The sequence below is a fragment of the Mirounga leonina genome, unplaced genomic scaffold (assembly GCF_011800145.1).
Source record: "Mirounga leonina isolate KUSES-001 unplaced genomic scaffold, KU_Mleo_1.0 Mir_170, whole genome shotgun sequence".
Classification (NCBI taxonomy): domain Eukaryota; kingdom Metazoa; phylum Chordata; class Mammalia; order Carnivora; family Phocidae; genus Mirounga; species Mirounga leonina.
In genome coordinates, this window is record NW_023270433.1 from 21,775,923 (window position 1) to 21,800,631 (window position 24,709).

The 24,709-nt window shown below is 39.4% G+C and overlaps 1 protein-coding gene across 2 annotated transcripts in view; it reads left to right on the top strand.

Annotated features, from left to right (window-relative positions):
* The window catches only part of LPAR1 (lysophosphatidic acid receptor 1), a 296,026-nt gene that overhangs the window by 133,607 nt on the left and 137,710 nt on the right, over positions 1-24,709 (top strand). The gene's annotated exons all lie outside the window — the stretch shown is intronic.

Sequence of the window (24,709 nt, forward strand, 5' to 3'; positions counted from 1 at the left end):
GTCAAGAAACTCAGATCCTGGTTCCTTTGATCTTGTACTCACCTTTCAAAGCCATAAAAAAGGTCTTCTTTTTCCTTTATGTAAAAGTACTTCCAGCCAATATTTAATATGAAAGAGATGTTTATCAGAACTTGGGATGGGCATATTGAAGCCATTGGAGGAGAGGGGGGCGGCGCTTTCTTTCCATCACTTCGTTTTCTTATATGCATACTTTTCTTTTTCCCTCCCAGCCTGGATCCCTTGACTAATAGTTCCTGGTGTGAATTTGTACAGCGGAGGGAGGTATAGGTCTCAATTAATCAAGTTATTATAAAAGCTAAGGAAGGGGCGCCTGGGTGGCTCAGTTGGTTAAGCGACTGCCTTCGGCTCAGGTCATGATCCTGGAGTCCCTGGATCGAGTCCCGCATCGGGCTCCCTGCTCGGCGGGGAGTCTGCTTCTCCCTCTGACCCTCCCGACCCTCCCCCCTCTCATGTGCTCTCTCTCTCAGTCTCTTTCTCAAATAAATAAATAAAAATCTTAAAAAAAAAAAAAAGCTAAGGGAGAAGAGGAAGAACTAAAGGGAGATTGCTGTGTGAGGGAGGAATGTGCATGAATGCAACGGCAAAACCTCTGACTGACAGCGGGCTGTGATTATTTCAGAGAGCTGACAACTTCAGGACTGTGTCGGCCAGATCTTGATGTGAAGTCCAGACTTAGAGGCGGAATTTGGAAGATAATTCTCAGTGGGCGCTGCTGTGCCTCCCTCTTCGTATCTCTAGGAAAGCTGTCTGTCTATAAGTGATTTAAATTCAGCAAATCAAATAGGTCTGTCTCTTTGTGAACTTTTGCAACTAAAACAGAATTTGTTATTTTAAAAACCAAGCGAGGATGATAAAATGGATCTTTTTTGCAAGTGAAAGAACTTTTCTCCTTCCTGGACACCAAGCCTAGTCATCTGAGACAATTCTACTAACCAGTTAACTTACATAAAATTAGCGTTTCTTATGCGAGGTCAACATGGGTATAGAGTTCCTGCTTCTCCCAACATTTAACTTAGCAAAACACTCAGTGAGACAGAAATGCCTCCACTTTAAGGAAAAAGGATTTTTAGGCAACCTTAATGTGCAAAATAAGACGAATATTTGAATAGCAAAAAGAAGCCATTATTTGACACAAAAAATTACTATAAATTTCCTTTAAATTACAGACTCTGGGAATATATATAGTTTAAATACACTTTTATTAGCCATAATTTAATTAACATGCAATTCTTCAGTAACCTTGACCGCAATAAAAAACAGTAAATATCTAAACAGTTTTCTTTTAGCTTTTTGTGTTTAATAAAACAACAACCACAGACTGCGTGTATTACTCACTTCTGCAGGCAACAGGTTTTGAAGAGACTTTTTTCCTATTCTACTAACACAGAACTCTAAAACCATCTGGAAGAATTAAGCCTTTTTCTATAAGGCCCATTGGATGGAAACTTTCTTGAAAAATAATTAGTGAAATAGTGGTAAAGGATAAAGGAGGGCAGGACAATGTCGCTTTTAAATATCTATTTATCACACATTCCATATGATGGAAAAGAAACATCGGAGCAATAGGTCAGCTGTTTATATGTCTCTCCCCAAATCAAAGAAGGAGGGGACTTTATGGATCCCAGCTGTGCTTACTTTTGGGTTTCCTGGCTCTTTACCATTCTGTAGTTTGTAGTCTACGTGTCCAAAGCTCAAGGGAGATTTCAGCCCAGCAGCTCTTGCCCAGCTTGGTTTCCTTTTCTCTCCTCCCCACGCCACCCCTCCCCTCCTCTCCCCTCCCTATCCCTCCCCTCCCTCCCCTCCCCTCCCCTCTCCTCCCTCCCCTCCCCTCTCCTCCCTCCCCTCCCCTCCCCTCTCCTCCCTCCCCTCCCCTCCCCTCTCCTCCTTCCCCTCCCCACCCCCCCCTCCCCCTCCCCTCCTCTCCCCTCTCTATCCCTCCCCTCCCCTCCCCTCTCTATCCCTCCCCTCCCCTCCCTATCCCTCCCTCCCCTACCCCTCCCCTCCACTCCCCTCTTTTTAGTAAAGAGTATCCGATACTTGTAATACTCAGCATACTGCCATGATACACTTAAATGCCAGAGCAAAGCAGGGCAGGATAGGAGAGAGACAGACAGAGGATGAGAAAGAAGGGATGAAGAAAGAGTAGAAGGGAAGGAGGAAGACTGAAAACCAGAAGGTGAGTGCACTGTATTATATTAAGTTCCAAAGAAGGAAAAAAGGAAGGGAGAAAGGAAGGAAGGAGCCAAAAAATGAAGGACTGAGAGGACCAAAGGCCTTATCTATTTTTTGTTTTTACTTCCTAAGGTTTAGTGTGCATCATAATCACCCAGAAAGCTTGTAAAATGAAGAATCCCAAGACTTGCTGACAGTTTCTGATTTGCCAGATGCCAGGAATCTGCATCTTAACACGACACACTTAATAGCCATAATGTTGAATAATAGCAAAAATGGTGAAGGGCAGTTCCGCTCAGGTATCAATTGGGGCCTGTAGGTGTTGCTGGAAGATGGGCTATAAGGACATGATGAAACCACAGAAGCAGAAAGAATGAACATTTCAGAGGGAACAGGGGGAACATGGGCAGGGAAGTGAATATTGAGTCAAACAGAAGTGACACTACTAAGATATGAAAGAAGGGGGTTCAAAAGATGGGGTGAGTAGTTACAGAGATTCTTTTTAGCTTATGACATCCAGATTTGCTTCTCTTGAGATGAAACACAAGACAGGAAAAGGAGAAGAAATAGAAGAGGACCAAGTTGCATCAATTAAATTAGCCAAAACTTGCGGCTAAGTTCCTTGATTACTCGGTCAGTCATATGTCCCAACATTTCTCTTTAGATACTTATTGCACAAGAAGGAAATCATAAGAAAGTACTGTCAGGAATAAACGACTGGTTGAATTTATGGCCTGTATTCCCAGAAGTTCTGGTGAGGTGCCTGCCTCTTGTGAGAGAAGAGGATGGAATTTTAAAGTAACTCTAAGGAAATCCGATCCAGAAGAGCTAGGATATAAAACTGTCAATAGAAAGATGGCAGCCTGTTATCCCCTGCCTCAGAAAAGACAACTTCAAAACTTCAGAGTTCAAGTGCCCAACTTAAGAGTTGAGAGTTCAAGATGGTATTTGGTTTGCCACTGATGATTATAAAGTTTCTAGGTATGAGGGAGTCGGAGGCATTCCTAGTGTTGGATGGAAGCCCGAAGTTGGGTTTGAGAAAGTAGGTTTGAGAAAGTCAACTGTTCATCTCAACGAATAAAGGGGGATGGAGATTACTGGGTGGGGTGGGGGTGGCTAAAGCCATCCCAGTCTCTTTTTTGGTGTGCCAATAACCAGGCTACTACTCCCCGAGGCCGACTCACACGAGACCTCACTAAAATATCTATAAAACCCCAGAGAACATGAAAACATGAGTTGGAAAGAGACTGATAAACTCTTGCCTGCATTCAGGGGCGGGGGGGGTGCTCAGTTGATCACACAGACCTTGAAATAACCTGTGTACACCCTCCCACCTGACATGAAGCAAGGTGCCAAGTCCCCATCACCACAGACTCTTGGTTTCCACAGCAGACACTCACTGTTGAATCCACTCGGTGTCATTGGGTCATCCACAGGAAGGCACATGGGAATATCTGGTTCCCCTAATGGGGCACATCCAGGTGTGAGAAGCCATCTTTCTAGGCACCTCCCTGCGCCAGTGCCACGTGATTGATCTCACACCTTGCTGAACACTGACTAAGCATCTAAGGAAGTAGTCCCCTGGCTCCCGGCCCTCAGCTTCCACTATATCTTTCCTCGGTGTTACTCACTGACCTCTATCCTAGAGGACAGAAGTGAGATCACTGGCCCCTAACGTCATCACACCTATTCTTTCTCTCCAAACTCCACTGCAAAAGGAAAGGACGGACTTTCACTTCTTCCTCTGTTGGCCCAGCCTTTGCTTCCTGAGTCCTCTCTGTGTGATCCTGGTAGCGGAACTCTGATCAAGTTAGCAATCCAGTAAGTGAGAGCTCAAAGAATTTAGAAAATCCTTTTCTTTCCGAGCAAAGCCATTTGACAGTCAGAAGCTGAACATTCAGTCTTGTTTCTCTTGCATTCCTGCTGTTAACAGTGCTAATTACCCCTGACCGTCATCCAGATGGGATGGATGCTCAAAAAAGGAAAACCACATTAAAATACTTTTCATATTTCACAAATCTTTACCCAGTTTATCATTTTTTTAAGTGTTGCTTGTTTTTATTTGGAGGCTTTTTAAATTGGTATGTTACCCCTCCCCCCGTTATTGAATAAGGGGAGCAAAGTGCCATCTTGGGATGGTTGGGCTTATCTTTCCTTCTACGTGGAGCCCTGACTCCCACCCCTTCCTCACCCCCTTGTCGGCTTTCCTCAAGTCTCTGTTCAAATGCCATCTTTACAAAAGGTCTTTCCTGACCATTCTGTCTCAACTAAGTGCTCCCCTAAGACCTCAGTTCACTTTTCTGTCATCTTTGTAGCTCCGATTGCTACCTAATGGGTAGTTTGTTTATTGGTTGATTTTCTGTCTTCTCCCGATGGAATGTCAGCTCCTTGAGGGAGAGCTCTGCTTTGTTCACCTTTGGGTCCCCAAGGCCTAACATGGGACTTTTCTGCATTTATTAAGATGCATTTTTTTTCTGCTTTGACCTCATTTGAGGATGACTTATGAATGAAATTATAAATCATTTTTAAATTCCTAGAAGTAAGTTTATGTAGCTATTTTGAAATCTTACACTATTGCCATCTGCCTTATAATAGTTGCTTTTAGAATATTTTCATCTATCAGTCCAATTGATTAGTACTTTCTTTTACCATATTAAAATCTCCCTGTGCTTCTAATAATTTTTGCTTTGGATAGTTAATGCAATATTGTTTGAACACAAAGTTTCATTGCTACATCTTTTGATAAATTAGACCATCTGTTCATATGAACCGTCCATCTTAATCTCACTTAATTTTTTCCTTGAATATTACTTATTCTGATCTTAATAACATCATCCATGAGTTTTAAACTACCATTTGCATAGTATTTCTCATTTTGCTTATTTCCTAACTTCTATTTTCTTTTTGTTTTAGGTCTGCTTATTTTAAACAGCAGATAATTGTTATTTTATTCAAATGCTCAACCTTAAAAAAAAAACTTCTAAAATTTTTTTCATCAATCACTATACCCATATGTATCGACATGTGTTCTCTGATAATTTAGAAACAATTCTCAGACACTGTATTATTTTATATTTAAATACTTCAATGTATATGTCTAAAAGAAAATAACCCTTTAAAACATACCACAGTACTTTTATCATACCTAAAAATTAAAAATAGTTCCTTAATATCTCAATATCCAGTCACAGTACAAATTTCCCAATTGTGTCATTTTTGAAACAAAATTTATTTGTTCAAATCAGAATCCAACTATGGTTCATACATTGCAAATGGTCAATATGTCTCTTAAGTTCTGTTAAATCTAAAGTTTTACCTCTACCCCGTGTTTATTTCTTACTACTGTATCCTTTTTAAAGATTTTATTTATTTATTTGAGAGAGAGAGAGAGTATGAGTAGGGGGAGGGGCAGAGGGGAGGGAGAAGCAGGCTCCCTGCTGAGCAGGGGACTCGATCCCAGGACCCCGGGATCATGACCTGAGCCGAAGGCAGGTGCTTAACAGACTGAGCCACCCAGGCGCCCTTACTACTGTATGGTTTGATCAATTCCCCCAACTGAAACTTCCCCAAGTTGTCAAGAGAGAGCCTTTGGACTTGACAATGAGTGGTATTCTTCACTGATTGCCTCCTACTTACTTGACATTTCTTGAGTTTCATTAGTATACTGGACTGAGTCAGGTGCAACAGGCTCTCTGTCCCTGCTGCTTCTGCTATGTTCAATGCTAATAGCAATTTCACTAGATAATATGTATCATCAGTGAGAATCACATGTAGTCATTTATGTAAACTCTCTGAAAATCCTTGTCCTTCTGTTATATCCTGGGGTTGGGGAAAAGGGTGCTGTTAATGGCTAAGGGCCATTATGACATCTTTTATTATACCATGTAAGTCTGTCCCTACTTGTCAGTGTCTTTCTTTAGGAAGTGTGCACATTAAGTTTCTTTATTTTCAGCTGTCAACCCGAGTTACCATTTTTTAAAATGTATATATATTTTTAAAGATTTATTTATTTATTTTAGAGAGAGAGAGAGAGAGAGAGAGAGAGAGAGAGTGCCTGTGCTGGGGGAGGGGCAGAGCCAGAGGGGGAGAGAGCATCTCAAGCAGGCTCCCTGCTGAGCATGGAACCTGATGCGGGGCTCTGACCTGGACCCTGAGATCATGACCTGAGCTGAAATCAAGAGTTGACACTTAACTGACTGAGCCACCCAGGTGCCCCTTGAGTTACCATTTTTGTAAAACTGGAAAAGTTTTACTCAACACTCTATTAGATACATATAGCATCCAGTCTCCTGTATTTCTCTTCCATGTTCTTTATTTTCTCTATTAAGAATTCGACTTCTTTGCTTTTTGCTGGGTGATAATAATGATAACTAACATTTAAGTATTTTATGTATCAGACATTTAGAGTTTGCATAAATTACCTAGTTGAATCTTCATGGCAATCCAATTAAAAAGACACTTTTTTTTTTAAAAGATTTTATTTTTTGACAGAGAGACACAGTGAGAGAGGGAACACAAGCAAGGGGACTGGGAGAGGGAGAAGCAGGCTTCCCGCGGAGCAAGGAGCCCGATGCGGGGCTTAATCCCAGGACCCTGGCATCACGACCTGAGCCGAAGGCAGATGCTTAACGACTGAGCCACCCGGGTGCCCTAAAAAAGACACTCTTATTAGCTTAGTGTTATAGACGAGGAATAAATGCCTAGAAAAGTTAACTAAAACAGCACAAGACAAAATAGTTTTAAAAGGAGTAGAGCTATGGATTGAACTTGGGTCACCTAACTGTGAAGTCCATGATCCCATCAAAACCCTACCTTATGGTTACACGCTGTTCTAGGAGAGTCCAGCAGTGGATCTAACACATTAATGTGATTTCCAGGAATGTCCATTCTGCCACTTGTTGGTTTTGCTTTTATTTACTTTAGGCAATCATATTTTTTAAATCTATAAAAATTCATTCTTGCTTTCCACTTACTACTTTCTAGTAGCCTGTTTTCATTTCATCTGTGCATTATCCTTTAAATCTCATTGAAAATATCAACTAGAATGTTTTTTAAAAGTTCTATTTAGTTTTCACCATTACTACTATTAACTGAGGCCTTTTTTTTTTTTTTTTTCCTGATTTTTCAAAAGAGAACCACTCTTCTTTTGGGTGGCAGATTCTTTCCTTTTACCTAGTTATTTTTCACTGTCCACTCATTATGAAGAGGGTTAGAATGATGAGCAGTAGCCACCATGGGCTTTCTTAATGGTCTTGTTGGATCATGTTTACTATCCCTTGGTAGTTCTCTTCCCTCCACTTCTCTCCTTGGGTAGGGTAGGTAAATGTAAGGATCCTGGATGAAGTGAGTTGGCTAGGCTGGGCCAGAAAAGTTTCTTCTTTTTAAGATAGAAGCAGACCTGAAGAACAGCCTCAGAACTGCCCTTTTAGTGAATTCTTGGTTGCCAAAGCCCCACCTAGTTTACCTGATTACTTGCCCTAAGTGAAGTTCAGGTTAAATGAGGTACATGGGGTACTCCAGGTATGCTTTCGACATCCTGTGGTTTGCTCTCTGGTAACTGACTGATCCTCAGCTTGCCTATTCATGCAACCTTTGTTCATGGGATCCCAGGGATGGTGACATCTGGTTAGAAATGTAGTTGCTGCTGGGAGGCAGGAAGGGGTTACCATGATGACTGAGCACGAGTGGGGTTTTACTGATATACTGAGCTGTTCCCCCTCACCCTTATGTAGTTTTGTGGTAGAAACTTTATTTAGAAGAATTAAAAATTTTTAATTCTGGTGTAGTTAACATACATAACATATATGTTTTAATTTTTTAATTCTGGTGTGGTTAACATACATAACATATACATATATATGTGTGTGTGTATATATATATATATCTCATACATATATATTTGTTTCAGGTGTACAATATAGCAATTCATCACTTCCATACATGGCCCAGTGCTCATCAAGGTAAGTGTATTCTTAATCCCCTTCACCTATTTCACTCATCCCCCCATCCCCCAACTCACCTCCCCTCTGGTAACCATCCATTTGTTCTCTATAGTTAAGAGTCTGTGTTTTGGTTTGTTTCTCTTTTTTTTACTTTGTTTTATTTCTTAAATTCCACATATGAGTGAAATCATGGTATTTGTCTTTCTCTGATTGACTTATTTTGCTTAGCATTATACTTGGTAGCTCCATTCATGTTGTAAATGACAAGATTTCATTTTTTTTTATGGCTGAGTAGTATTCCATTATATATACCATATCTTTATCCACTCATCTATCAAAGAACACTTAGGCTGCTTCCAAATTTGGTATTGTAAATAATGCTGCAATAAACATAGAGGTGCATATATCTCTTTGTATTAGTGTTTTTGTATTCCTTGGGTAAATACTTAGTAGTGTGATTATTGGATCATAGGGTAGTTCTATTTTTAATTTTTTGGGGAACCTCCACACTGTTTTCCTTGGTGGCTGCACCAGTTTGCATTCCCACCAACAGTGCAAGAGGGTCCCCTTTTCTCCACATCTTCACCAACACTTGGTGTTTCTTGAGGTTTTGATTTTAGCTATTCTGACAGGCGTGAGGTGGTATCCCACTGTGGTTTTGATTTGCATTTCCCCGATGATGAGTGATGTTGAGCATCTTTTATGTGTCTGTCAGCCATTTGGATGTCTTCTTTGGAGAAATATGTGTTCATGTCTGCTGCCCATTTTTAATTGGATTATTTGTTTTGTGTGTGTGTTGAGTTGTATAGGTTTCTTTTTTTTTTTTTTAAAGATTTTATTTATTTATTTGAGACAGAGAGAATGAGATACAGAGAGCATGAGAGGGAGGAGGGTCAGAGGGAGAAGCAGACTCCCTGCCGAGCAGGGAGCCCGATGTGGGACTCGATCCAGGGACTCCAGGATCATGACCTGAGCCGAAGGCAGTCGCTCAACCAACTGAGCCACCCAGGCGCCCGAGTTGTATAGGTTTCTTATATATTTTAGATACTAACCCTTTATTGGATATGTCTTTTGCAAATATCTTCTCCCAATCAGTAGGTTGTCTTTTCATTTAGCAGAACTTTTGACCCCCCTCTACTTTAGAAGCCTGCTACACAGAATTGTCCATTTTATTTATTTGAGCTCTCCTCACCAAATGAAATCTGGAAATACACATCAGATTTGGCCACTCTGTATGAGCGGCTCAAGTTTAGTGGACTTTATATTCATTACTGTGGTACAATGGTTAATCACAGTGCTTACCATTCCCATAGCCATGTCTAAGAAAAACTGTTCTGTCCTATATCTGCCCCACAAATGAAGGGAATAGGCAGGTATGTTTTACAACATAGGAGCCTCCCCTCTACCTCACTACATTGTAGTTGTCAGGGAGGACAGAGGCTATCTAACCCAAAGGTAGCCAGTCCTATAAGAAAGACTGGAACAAAAAGATTTGTCCAACTAGGGATACGCTGGGCCAATGGGATTCTCACTCTCAAGAATTCAAATGAAATAGAGTGAGAATTAGGCAGTGACAGGAAGAACAGAAGAAAAAAGGGTGTAGAGAGAGAAGTCTTGGGGTACTTCAGAGAGCACCGTCAACTTAAAGTTATAAAGAAGCAGAAAACATTTTACTTAAATCAAAGACTTATCATCGAGAGTGATGAATGCAGTCAGTAGTAGGAGAAGCAGGATGACAGAGGCGAGAATGGAGATTGAGAGAACAGCCGAGTCACGTTAAAGGTGTGCTTTAAAGTATCTACCAACCTGCTGCTCTCAGAGATCCAGCTCCATCTCCGTGAGAGCTCTCAGAGCCGCAGAGTGCACCTGGACTGAGGTGTGGCTGTGAAGATCATACCCTCGGACTTTTGGGGGGAAGATGATTGAGTTCTTAATCATCAAACCACACCCACTTCCAGAGGTGAGACAATAGAAAGGTGTCAGATATTTTATGGGAAAAAAATTTCTCAACTTTCTTTCTTTTTTCTTTTTTTTTTTTACTCTCTTTGATGCACTTAAAATTAGAGGGCAAGATATGCCATTCTGATCTGAAATATTTGGGAGAATCATTAGCCGAGCTAGTGCCGTCCTCCTATAATCGATATATAGGAACAAATTTCGTGGAAAGTATGGAAACTCAGGTCCATGCCTTTCTCAAAGGCACAAAGCATCTTTGTGGGTTACTGGCTAAAAGGCAAGTCTCTGAAATCTGTCACAATAACACAAATGAAACCTTTTAGTTACTACCTGTTGAAATTGTTTCCTTTCAACTTTATCTCCAAGGATTCTGCATGACACAGACACACCCCCTATAAAATCCAAGCAGTCAAGTCTTAGAAATGAATCAAAATGAAGTTCTCATAGTCAAGGGGTTTCCCTCTTAATATTTAAGCAAAGTTGTTTTTCTCAATATTGTTTGATAAAAGTTGCCTCTTTGTTGTTAGAGGACAAAGCAATAAGGTGATGGCTGCAATTGTTTGTAAAGAGTGAAGATACACTAAAAGACCCTGGCCAGTTGGAGTGTGATTTAGGAGACATTATGGAGTGGAAATGATCTGTTATGAAAAAATGGAAATGATCTGTTATGAAAAAGTGGAGGAGGGAACGGTGAAAGATTCAGAAAATAGGAATATTAGAATAGAGGCTAAGCTGCTATCTATAAAAAAAAGAGAGCTCCAAAATACAGGGGCTTAAATCACAGAAATTTGTTTCCCTGTCAAATAACAGTCTAGTGGTGAGTGGTCCTGGTTGGTGGCGTGGCTCTCCTGTCTTCAGTTAGTCATTCCAAGACATTGTTTCTTTCATCTTGTTGCTTCTCTGGTCCCTCAGGTGTTGTCCTTGCTAATTGTTTGAAATCGAATCAAGCTAGATGATGGAGGGCAAGCAATCTCCTTTTAAGCAAATGATGTAGAAATTGCACACATCTCTCCCGCTCACACTCTTCCACTTCCATTAGTGCAAACTAATCACATGATCGTAACTGGCTGCAAAGTTGGCTTGGAAGTGGAGATTCTAGCTGAACATCCATGTACCTGCTAAAATTCCACTAGAAGGGAATAAGAAAAGTAAGTTTTTCTGGTGGCCACCAGTAGTCTGCCACACCATGCTAATCGATATATAGGGAACAAATTTCGTGGAAAGTATGGAAACTCAGGTCCATGCCTTTCTCAAAGGCACAAAGCATCTTTGTGGGTTACTGGCTAAAAGGCAAGTCTCTGAAATCTGTCACAATAACACAAATGAAACCTTTTAGTTACTACCTGTTGAAATTGTTTCCTTTCAACTTTATCTCCAAGGATTCTGCATGAAGGTCCAGAACATTTTCTTTGCCTTTCTCCAAAGGGCAATCTAGACTCTCTCTTTTCGTGTCCTGAAAGATTAGCTCTGCTCAGGGATATCCTTAAATCCCAACCTTTTTGTTTTTCTCCAGAGCCTTCTTCAAGTGCTCCACTGTTTCCGCTCACAAAGGAACACAAAGCAAAGGGGCCTCTCTCCAAAGGGGCCTTAGTTCTTTCCTCTTAGTTCTCTTAGTTCTTTCCTCCTGTCGGAACTCCTTGGGTAGCTCAAAGAGCTTAAATACAAATTGGAATTTATTGGCTTATGTAAGTTAAAAGTTCGAGGGACAGACCATAGGTACACCTTGATCCAGGGGTTCAAATGATGTCTTTAGGATATTATCTCACTCCCTCTACGTCTCTGTATGCTACTTTTCTGAATGTTGGCTTACCCCTTTGGCAAGTTCTTATTCATGGTGGCCTCCGACATTTTAGGCATTCAGTCTCACAGTTTCAATTGTAGCAGGAAAAGAGAATATATTCCTTTCTCACCAGCTCAAGCAAAAGTACCCAAGATTGTACATCATTGGCTCTGATAAGATCACTGTCTCATCTTTGAATTGATCAATGGGACTGTGGAATTGAATGTTTTAATGGCCAGCACCACATCATAGGAAAAGGTTAAATCAACACGAAACAGGAGAAAGGAGTATCAGGGTGTTGTTAGCAGAAGGGAGCTTGGATGCAGGGGCAATGAAAAAAACAACAGACATCCACTATGCTATCCATTTGCCTATGGAGTTGACACATCAGAACTAGTCTTAGGATGACATTTAAATGCTTGCCTGTGAGTGAAGATTATTTTCTAAAGCCCTTTGAACTACTTGGTTTCCCTGAGTCATCCTCTTGCAGCGCCATACTCCAAATGTTTGTGGCTATCATGTCCCCATGTCCTTTCACCTTGAGGGCAGGCGTATGCTTTCTCACTAGGACCTACTGATCATGAGTTCTATCACAGTAACTGCCATTTTGCAATTGTAACTCCTTGTAGTTTTGATTTTATAGCCCATTTCTATTTTCTGTAACTTCATGCTGCACTTTATTTCTAATGCAAATGAGTGGCTTTTTTTTTTTTTTAAATCATGACCCACCTTAACATAATGGGGGATATCAAGACTAGAGCATTCATAGCAAGAGTAATTTGTATAGGATTTCAGGAAAGAAAACCTCCTTTATTTATTTATTTATTTATTTATTTATTTATTTATTTATTTATTTATAAAGATTATTTATTTAAGAGAGAGTGAGCATGAGCAGGGGGAGGAGCATAGAGGAAGAAGCAGACTCCCTGCTGAGCAGGGAGCCTGATGCAGGGCTTGATCCCGGGACTGCTGGGATCATGACCTGAGCTGAAGGCAGATGCTTAAGGACTGAGCCACCCAGGCGCCCCATAAAGGCAGAGGCTTAACCGACTGAGCCATCCAGGCTCCTCAAACCTCCTTTACTTCTTAAACAGAATAATAGATCTCTCCAAGATACAGTTTTGACTGGTCCTATTGATAGATGGTTATACACACTGGGACATTCTCTAAGGTTTGCAATAGATAAGACATTTGCCACAATCATAGCAAGGCCCTATTTACTTTAATGAGGACTAAATAAGGAGCAGGGAGTCTAGTTTTGTCACTGTTCTCTTGGAACAAGCTAGATTAGCTGGAACTTAAACAATGTAATGTGGGGTGAGGTGGTTAAGAACACAGACTCCGACTTTTTCCCCCGAGGTTGACATCCTTCTTCTACCACTGCCTTTTTGACCTTAGGAAAGTTACTTCACTTCACTTTTCCCTAGTTTCTTCATCTATAAAGTGGAGATAATAACAGTATTTACTTCACAGAGTTGATGTGGTGCTCATACGAGTTAATAGGATAAAATGTATAGAATAGTTAAAACTGCAAAAGTAATCTACAAGCCACTGGAGTACACAGACTTTTGTTTGTTAGTATTATTTAATTTTTTAAATGAAATTCACATATACCTATTCAAGGAACAAAGTGAGGGAAGTATTATTCAGTAGCATGTTCTTTGAAGAGAACAACCAAAGCACAAAACCCACATTTTCTTTTTACGAATCCTGCCTAAATTATCCACATCTGAGTAAGAAAGTGGGAATGACATACTACTGGAAAAACAGGCTAATAAGCCTCCCCTAGTTTCATATTCAAGGGGTGGAATAATTTATGGGAAAGCTCTCAAGGCTTCTAAATGCTGCAATCAAATCACTATATGGAGAAAGCTACAAAATCAAATTCCAAACAATGAAAACATCAGTTTCTTAATGGAACAGTTCCAACCATCTGGCATTCATATGTTGTTTGCAGGGGTGGTTATTGTGCAGACATAATGACCCAATCCCACTTCTAGGCAAGAAGCTTTCATGAAGGAAGTTTACCCTGGCCATTTGTGGCTGGCTAATATTACCAGAGGATTTTTTTTTTTTTAACTGTTCCACTGTTAATGTTTCAAATTCAGACCTTTTTTTTTTTTTTTTGAGAGAACACAGAAAGAAGGAGCTGCAAATATATGTGTAGAGCATAAGAGGATGGGCAGATTTCAGCATTTCAGAAATAAATTTTTCTTCAAGGCAATTTTTAAAAAAAGAAGTGCCAGTTACATAAGCTGGATATAGTCTTGATAATCAGTGATCTCTTCTAAACATGTTGAAATTAAATATTGGATAATTCTCTTACTGTACCTTAAAAACTGATTTTGAATAAAACTGGAAACAGAAATTAATGACATTTCATTTTTACTTGAATGAACTGCCAATTTTGTTAGCGTATTATTTTCCCCTTTGCTTTGGAACTTGACCTACAGTCAAAGGTTCGTTCATTTACTTGAATTTAATTAATCCAACAAGTATTTACTAAGCGCTAGATAACTGAGTTAGGCATACATATGTGATAGGTGTAAAAAGATGAGTTTTTAAGAAATGGGAACAGGTGAGTTAGGAGAAGGGCAGGTTGATACAAAATGTTAACAGCGAGAGGTGTTTTTTTTTAAAGATAATTGGATAAGATAAAGAAGAAGGAAGACAAGAGGGGGATGTGCAATAAAATTTAAAATTCAATGTAAATAAAATCTATGTTGGAGTGATTAAAGAGAAAAAATGCTATGGATCATAGGATCACATGGTTATAAGCTCTCCTAGGATGCAGGGAGAAAAGGCAAAGAGCTAAAAACGATAAGAGAGCAAGTGAATGGAGAATAGAGAACAAAGAGCCAGTGTATGGATAGGGCTGTTCTTGAAGGAGACCAAAAAAAAAAAAAAAAAAGAAGCAAAGGTACAATTAACTATGTAGTAGAAGAAAACTCTCCTGGACCTATTTTATAAAGGTTTGCAAAACTATTTGTAATCCTATTACATAAAGACCTATTTTTGTAGATTTGAAGGGGTTTTTAGGTTACAATATAGTTCTATTTTTCTTTTTGGGGAGAGAACAGAAAACATTCAGAGATAGGCAAAGACTTCACCATATACCTCTCATAAAGCCTTGTTGAGAAGTGGGAAAATTGGTCCAAGGGACTGAGTTATGTACCAAGTTGAGAGCATTTAAAAATTATTATTCAAAGAAAAGAATAAAATAAATTAAGCATTCAGCACCAGAAACTAAAGAGAATTACAAAATAAACCCAAGAAAGTCAGTAGGAAGGATTTCACTGTAAACAAAACAGTTAATGAGATACTCAGCAGAAAATGAATAGCACTGATAAATAGATCCTAGATCTATTTTTGTTGTGAAAAGTAAAAAAAAAAAAAAAAAGACCTTTAGCAAAGCAAATCATTAAAAAAAAAACTAATTTATAGTACTAGGATAAACAAAGGTATAAATACCCTAACAGTTCCAACTCAAGCAATTTTAAAATCTCAACAAAGTGACTATTCATGACAATTATTTAAAGATAAGGATAACCTAATTTTAAAAAGGCAGTAACTATGGAATGTACTTGTTACAGGTTGAGTTCTCTGGGAAGTAGATGCTGGGGCTGAGTTGGGAGTGCAAAGAGTTTGTTGCAGAGTAACATCTATGAAAGGAAAAGGTGGAGAAGCAGGATAGGGCAAGGGCAGCCATCAGACCACAATACAGAACCAACAAAGTTTTTGCGGGCCTGATGTGGATCTTGGGAACAAAGATGGTCCATTAGAGAAGTCCTACATTCGGACTTGTGTCGCTCCCTTGCTCAGTCATTGGCCAGCATACTCTTGGCTATCACTTTGCTCCTTCATTGGCTGAAGGGATATCCTAGGAAGAATGTGGCCTCACCTCAAAAGCCACAGAGGACTGAAAGTACTAAAAGCCATGGGTTATCTTTGCAGCAGGTCAGTGAGTTCTTTCTTGAAGCAGATCGGAATGGCACATCTTCACGAGTGCCGTAGTGTACTTGCTCTGCATGGATCCACTTCTGCAAACTTGTGGAGGTAGCAGAGCCTCCAGGTATCGGGTGGGCTTCCCTTCCTGAAGGTAAACTTAGAAGAGGGGGGTTAGAGGGACCAACTATAACCTTTATCACTGCAGTTTGTCTCAGGACCACAGCTGGTACTTAGCTGCTCCGCCACTCCTTATTCCTATACCTAGGAATAATCTATTGACTTATCATAAAGTTAATTTTTCTAGGACATGTTTATTGTGTATCTTCTAAATCCCTTCACCCTCAGGTAACATGTCTGCCAGTCTTGGTAACGCACCTCATGGTGGGACTCAAATCCTCGTTCCTCAGGGCTCTGTGTCCTGGGTAACTATGTTCTTCTTTAGTTGCTATGTTTGTCTGTTCACAGTCACAACGCCTTGTCTCCTGGTCTCTACACACCAGGACCCCAAACTGCCCAGGTAGAAACCACAGCTGGTAGTTCAATGGGACTTTTGCTGTAAGATTTTAGTCCTGGTAAGAGTACAGAACCTCCACCTTGTAGATCCTAGAATTGTATGGAGAGAAGCACAAAGTCCCACAGTGGGTCATTGACAGTGATGGTAAGTGGGGTCACTTCTTGTACCCTCTAATTTCAGGGACTTGTGTATTTTTCCTGTTGGTGATAAAGCATCACCTCAATAGGTTTCTGATCCAATGCATATACTGCATCCTGCAAGATAGTTCCCCATCCTTGCAGGGTCCTGTCTCCAAGTTGGTACTTCAGCTGTGTTCTTCAGCAGCTTCTCCCTCCCTCCACAGGAAGCTTCCGGGTGGGGCTTTATGTGATAAGACCACATGATATACCTTCTTCACTGTAAACTAAATGCCTTGGTTGAATGTTGTATGGGATTCCATGCCTGCGGATCCGGCATTCCGTAAGATCTGGATAGTGATGCTGGCTGAGGCCTGAGGGTAGGAACGGCAATGCCATATGCAGAATAGATGTTTATTCCTGTGGAAATAAACCACAGCCTTTTTAGCATGGAAGAGGCTCAACCTAGTCAACTTGCCACTAAGTTGCCAGATGGTCTCAAGAAATGGTCTGTACTAGGAGCTCAGAGTTGGTCCATGTTTATGTCCGTACGTGGGCTTTGAGTGGGTCTCTGTAGCTGGCAGTTTGGACATTTAGAAGCAGCGTCATAGAGGTAGCTTTGGAAAGTGGGAGTCTATAGCCTCCCTCTCTGCCATGGTGGCCACTTCATTCATGTGTCCATCACGCTGTTGACAAAGGCTGGCTCAGCATTCCTGCTTGTGGAGAAGTGGAGAAGTTCTACCTCTACCCTCTCCTTTACCAGTCAGAAGAATTATGGAAGGGGGAGGATCATGTTCATTCAACTTCATCTTAGAATAGATTATGATACTGAATGTAATTTACACTTGCCAAAACCTATGCTGAATAGGTCAAGTCCATGCTCTCTAGATCTAAATTTCTGCAAGTCAGTGCCAATCTCGCTGTGGGAAGAAGTCCAGTTATGGTTATTGTTGTTAACCTTTCAAAAACTTAAAGTCCCAGAAATGGGTTTTAAAGATAACTTTTCATACTGTTCTAGATCTTTTCTTAGAAATTAGAGCTAAGTTAACCTCATCAACAAATTCTATCAGGGCTCATTTGCTATTGCTTCCTTCCTTCTGATCATACTACATCATCCCAGGAGTTTTAAAGTGTTCTGTGTTACTGTTTCAAACTCCTTACAGTACATCCGTATTGTGCAAACTAGCAGTGACTTCTGCGAAGTTACCTCTTGTCTGCATAGTAACCCTCCCAAGGTTGTGGCCATATTTTATATCAAATTGGTTCCTATTCTAAGGTTTGTAATCTTTTCAAGGTGCCCACATGAGGTGGCCAAGGGCTCTTAACAATCATGGATAAGAACTCCAACCTTAGTCAGTGTTATGGGCTGAATTGTGTCTCCCCAAAATTTTTTTTGAAGTACTAACCCACAGAATGTGACTGTATTTGGAGATAGGGCCTTTAAAGAGGTAATTAAGGTAAAATGAGGTTCATATGAGTGGGTTCTGGTCCAAAAGGACTGGTGTCCTTATAAGGGGGTTAGGACACAGACACACAGACTGAGGGGAGACCAAGTGAAGACATATGGAAAAAACTGTCATTAGCAAGCTTAGGAGAGAGACCTCAGAAGAAACAACTGTGCCAAATCCTTGATCTTGGACTTCTAACCTCCATATCAGTGAAACAATACATTTCTAGTGTTTAAGCCACCAAGACTGTACTACTTTGTTCTGTCACCTCTAACAAACTAATACAGTGGGTGTGAATCTCAGTCAATGAACTTAGATATTCAAGAAGTATGTTCCTATATTTCAGATTAAATTCTAACTCAGGATCTCCTATTCTTCAGGGTTGGTGGGAAAGCATAAGCTCAGTTCTTTTGAAGTTTTCCTCCATTCTTAGGGAATTAGTTATACACATGTATCCAGATTGGTCATCCATCCAAAGTTTTGTATAATGTCAGTGTGTTGGAGGGGCCCATCTACCATTGGTCTTTAGAGCTTGCCTCTAAGACTTCTTTTGTCCAAGTCCCCTGTTGCTATGCTACCCATGAGACATGAGCATCTGTTACTAAGCTATTCTAGGTCCCCTCTATCTAAACACGTCTTGAAGTCTTTTCTTCTCAACGGTCTTGCTTGGAACATTTGCTAGAACAGAAGTGCCCTCTGTTCTTGAGACACAAACCTTTCTCTGTCGCTCTCCTACTAGCGTGTTGTTTTTCTTTCAGGTCTATACATACCACTCTATGCCTGTAAATCCTTTTATCCTAAGAGCTTAAGCTCTCTGCAAAGATTTTTGGCTCTTTTGTTGTCTGTTTTGCTGCACACCTTCCTGGGCAATGAACACAGAGCATATGACTATTCAACAATGAGAGGGAGGAAAATGGAAATACAGGGAAAAGACAACATAGAATAAAAATCTTAAAATGTAGTCTTGTCATATAATTAGTATATCCCACTAAGGGCAGAAGAAACTATACACTCTTGATTATAGAAATATATTCTATGTTACACAGAATTAAGATACTAGCTGTGGAAAATCACAGACTTTATACCTAGGAATAATCTATTGACTTATCATAAAGTTAATTTTTCTTAGGACATGTTTATTGTGTGTCTTGGTTTTGTGTAGGAATATAATCATTTTCTGCTTCTTGTATATATAGGAATATAATCATTTTCAGTTTCTTTACTGAAACCATATCATCCATTTCAAAGTTTCATAGCTACAACAGTAGCTCCCAGAGGATGTGATGGCTGAGCATTATTTCATGTTTGTTTTAGGAATATTATTGCATGGATAGATCCATATAATTTCACTTGCATTTAAAAATATATTATTTAGGCATAATCTACAAACACTAAATTACGGTGATCTTAAGTGTTCAGTTCAATGAGTCTGGACAATTACATACACCCATGTTACCACCACACAAAGCAAGATATAGGACATATCCTTCAACCAAGGAATTCAGTCAATCTCTACTCCCTAGGCAATCGTTCTGTTTCTAACATTACAGTTGAGTTTTTCCTGTTCTAGAACTTCATGGAAATGAAACCATAGAATATACACTGTTTTGTGTGTGTCTTCTTTTGTTCAGCGTGTTCTTGAGATTCATCCATATTTTTGTGTATATCAGGAGTTTGTTCCTGATGTCACTCATTCATCTTCCATTCATGTTCATTTTTTTTTTAAACCTTTGGAATTTACCTGTCTCTGGCAGAGTATATGTTGGTGGAGCCATTCAGTTAAATGTAATCGGTGCTTAATAAAGCAGACTTTGCGCAAATGTGTAACATCTCTAACTTGCCCACTTTTGATGAGTGCCCACTCCAGAAGGCAGTACATCAGAATTTCTCCTTTTCTTAGATCAATCCATAGGTGTCATTGACCTGCTGAGATAACAGTCAAAATGTATGTGAGTATATATATTAGTTAAGCCAAGTTAACTGATAAGATTCCTAAAATTTATTGGTTCAAAGAACAAGAAATATCTTTTTCAGGTAAAAGTCCATAGAGGGTGTTCACATCAGTAGATAGGCTCTCCTTCATACGGACACTAAGGTGTCAGGACTTATGGCTGCCAGTCATCTTCAACCCATGGCTCCAAGGTTGGTGTGGGCATCACCATCCCAGTCAACCAAAAGGGACAAAGACCATAAGGAAGCACATGTAAGAGAATTTTATAGGTAGTCCTAGAAGACCAGGCAAAAGTCACTTATGCTCAGATTCTACTGGAGAGAACTCAGCTCTGTGGCCTCAACTACCTGTAAGAGTAGCTGGGAAATCTAGTCTAGCTGGTACCCAAGAAGGCAAGAAAGCATATTATTGTAGTCAGAGGCCTCTGCTACAAGATAGATACTCTACATTTATCTGTAGAGAAGTTTCATAGCTTTGATTAGGTTCTGAAAGGGGTCTACATCAAAAATGTTTCAGAGCCTCTTCTACCTCTAGTACTGCTGCTTTCACCTTGCTCTAGAAGGTATAGTAGACTATGAAATCAAAACAATAGAGACAACAAAATACACATGACTTAGGAAAACCCTGCGCCCCACTTTTGCTCAGGGTGACACAGTGCTGTTCATATCCCTTAGAATACTCATTGCAGGGCTTGAAGCAGACATCATATCAACTACCAGAACTCATAAGAATCCAGCATATTAGAATCAGTCATATGTTTTTTTGAAAGAAAAGAGAAGACTCTTTTTATGGTTTGTGCTTTTTGTGCCTTGTGTAAGAAATTCTTCTGTACCCTGAAATGATGAAGATATTCTAAAAATCTGGAGGTGTTGCCTTGTTTTTAAAATCATTAAGAACTTACTTTTGTTTACAGTGTGAGGTAGGGATCCCATTTTTAAAAATATATAGAGTGCTAATTATCTCAGCATCGTTAATTAAACAGATCATCTTTGATTTACCAATTTGCATTGACTTATTTGTCATTTATATGAATGGTTGTTTCTGAACCTACAATTCTCTTTCATTAGATTATTGAATGACATAATAGACCCTGCAGGTCTATGTGGTTCTGTTTCTGAACCTGCTTTTCTTTCTTTTTTTTTTTTTAAAGATTTTATTTATTTATTTATTTGAGAGAAAGAGAGACAGAGAAACAGCATGAGAGGGGAGAGGGTCAGAGGGAGAAGCAGGCTCCCCGCTGAGCCGGGAGCCTGATGCGGGGCTCAATCCCAGGACTCCAGGATCATGACCTGAGCCGAAGGCAGTTGCTTAACTAACTGAGCCACCCAGGCGCCCTGCTTTTCTTGTTCATTAGATTATTTACCAATCACTGCACCAACACCACATTATTACAGTATGAAGCTTTTGACATCTGAAGGGAAAATTTTTCCTCCCTCTGCTTCTTCAGAATTGTCTTAGTCATTCTTGGCCTCTTCCGATTCCACATGAATTTTGGAATCACTTTGTCAAGGTCTACGAAAGAGCCTATATTACAATTTGGAGTAGATTGCTTTGTGATCAAGGAGTCTTCTTATCCATGAACATGATGTATCTCTCCATTTATTTAGGCCTTTCTCTGTATTTCAACAAAACTTTATATTTTCTCCACACATACTCTACCTTTCTATGAGTTTTTAATCAATTATAATAAAGATTGGTTGCTATTATGAGTGAGACCTTTAAGAATTTATATCTCTAATGGGTTGTGGTTTCTTTGTATATTGATCTTTTATTCAACAATGTTGCTAAACTCTCTTATTTGTTCTATTACTTTATTAGATTTGCTTGAATTTCTTAGCAGACAACATCATCTATAAATCATATTTTCTTGTTTTCTGACCCTTATAGCTTCTCATTTCTCTGTGTGTGTGTGTTATTAGCAAGGGGCTTCAGTACAATGTTGAATAAATGATAAAATGGTAAATCTATCCTTGTTTTATTGCTAACTTTAATAGAAAAATGTTTAATGAATTAAAATTAAGAATACTGTTTCTAGAATTAGGTTGTTGGTAGCAACTCTTTATTGTATTCAGGAAATTCCTTCCTTTCCTAGTTTGCTAAGATTAAAAACAATAAATGAATGGCAAATTACTTTATATTTTCTCATATTAAATCATCCTTACATTATGGTGTTAACCTGATGAAGTATATTTTTAAAATCCATTGCTGAACTGGGTTTGATAACATTGTATGTAAAAATAACATTTTTTAATGCCTTTTGAGATTTGTCTAATAATTTTCCTTTTTATGTTTTTTTTCTGATTTTGGTATCAAGATTTTATTAGCTCCTAAAATCATCAAGATGCTTTCCTTCTTTTTCTAATCTTTGAAACCATTTGAATAGAGGTTGTCTATGAAGATTTCATAAATCTTTCCCACTAAATCTTTGAGCTTTCTTGCAGGTAGATTTAGAAACGGGAATTCAGTTTATTTAATGGTTATAGATATATTCATGTTCTAAATTTTTTGAATCAATAGTTTTTGTAATTTATATTTTGCTAAGAAGTATTTATTTTACCTAAGTTTTTAATGTTCGGAAAGGATATATGACTATACTATTCTCTTAGTATTAAAAAATTCTACTGAAACTATAATTATAATCTCATTCATAGTCTCGTTTTTCTTTTTTTTCTCCACTATCCATTTTACTAGCAATTTACCATTTTTGTTTGATTTTTATGACCCTTTCTATGATTCCTTTGTATACAGGTCTCTTGTTAGCTCTAATATTATACACGTGACACATGTTTTTTTCTTCTTCATTTTCGTTTTTTTCTCCGTTTGTTTTCTATCAAAGCCTTTTCACTTGGGTAAGGAAGACTACAGGAAAGAACTTGCTAGTCCTTTATCTGCTGTAGACTGGCCAGATGATTTGTGCACAAATGTGATGTGATGAGAAGCAGGTGAGCACAGAGACACTCCATTGAGGGTTTTCATTTCATTGCCAGGTAGCCCTCCCACAGGGCTGCTGTGCCCACAATCCCAAGGTCTCCTCCCCCTTCTTGGAGTCTCCTCATGCTATTTCTACCATCAAGAGGGTTTTTTTTTTTTTTTTTTTTAAACTAAATTGGGCTGCCTCACCCACTCTGCCGCTGGCCTTTTAAAATAGAAAGGTTTCCTAAGGAGAATGATTTTCTTCTAGCCAAAGGAAAAACACCAGAGAGGCACATATGCCCTATGTAAAGAAGGAAGAAACCTATGCCCCAGAGGCACCTGAAGAACTTTCCCAGCAGGTTGTATTCTCTCGGGGTATTGTTTCACCAAAATGTATTTTTTGAACCAGTCTCTACATTAACAGACCAGGCAGTAAGTTTCCAACAGATCTTTCTGTTGATAGTTTTGATTACTCTCATAGAAAATTTCAAAGGCTTTTTGCCAGACGAAAGGGAACATGGGAAGGCAGAGAACTGGCATGACCAGCAATCCCTTTCTGAACAAATGATAGAGCCTAATGCAACGACAGCCAACTTGTCCATCCTAAGTGCTTCGTCAGTTATAGCTCTTGGACCACTCACTAGAGAACATCGGTAATCTAACAAAGTCTATAGTATCCTTTGAGATGATAATGGAAACTGTACTTGAAATACTCCTCATTAAAATTCTCTTCATTTTGCTGAAAATATTTTTTTTCTCACATTTGATAGCACCAGCTGTCTTTGAGTCTTCAGCTCTGCTGAAGTCATTTGAAGAAACAAATCTAGAGAAACACTGCTTGGCAGAGGGTAAGAGAGAAAGGTTACCGCAGAAAGCATTTGGATGACTATCCAGGAAAGGCAATGGCCTGAATGGAAGAGGGCCACAGGCAGGTAAAAACATTGAAGAAAGTGTATCACGGCATCCTTCATCTTTACTGAAACCATAGCATCCATTTCAATGTTTTTTTTTTTTAAGATTTTATTTATTTATTTGACAGAGAGAGCAAGAGAGCACAAGCAGGGGGAGCAGTAGAAGGAGAGGGAGAAGCAGGCTTCCCGCTGAGCAAGGAGCCCGACGCGGGGCTCGACGCGGGGCTCGACGTGGGGCTCGACGCGGGGCTCGATCCCAGGACCCCGGGATCATGACCTGAGCCGAAGGCAGATGCTTAACCATCTGAGCCACCCAGGCGCCCCTCTGTTTCAATGTTTTAAGAAGACTGTTCAAGTCTATTTACCTTACTTTGATAAAGACAGCTCAGAACCCAATAAAATAGACTATGCTTGTATTATTATCTCATTTTACAGAGGAGAACACTGGCTCATTAGGAACACAGTACTTGTTTTGATGAATTAATTTCTGTGCTGAGCTGAATTCTGTCTTGGATTTCATGTTCTCGCTCCTTTTACGCTGGGCATACAACCTACGTTGGATTTGAAAGTTATTGTCCTAAAGCTGGTTGCAGAGCAGTCTCATTCAGACAGGTCTGCACTTGTCAGAAAGACAGGTCTGTCCAGGCTGACCTTGAATTTTGTTCTCCATTTCATCTTAGACCACAGGAGACCAAATAAAGAGAAAATAAAGTGTTGTATAGCAAATAACTTAGAACTCTTGAGTACATATGTCTTGTGTGGACAGAACTCCCCATCTGATGTCAGGACCACAGAGTAGGCAGTTATATATTAAGGCAGTTAATATATAATGAAGGCACGAGCAGCAATATTCCTTAAGATGGTAAGAGATAAAATCAATATATTCAAAAATATTCAAGGGGAAGTGGTAGGCAAGAAACTCCTTTACACTCTGACTTATGAAGAGGGGCTAAACATTGAAATACTTTTTAAATTAAATAATCTAATAATGTTTATTGATAAAATTAATATAATACTTCAATTATTTTAAATAAAAA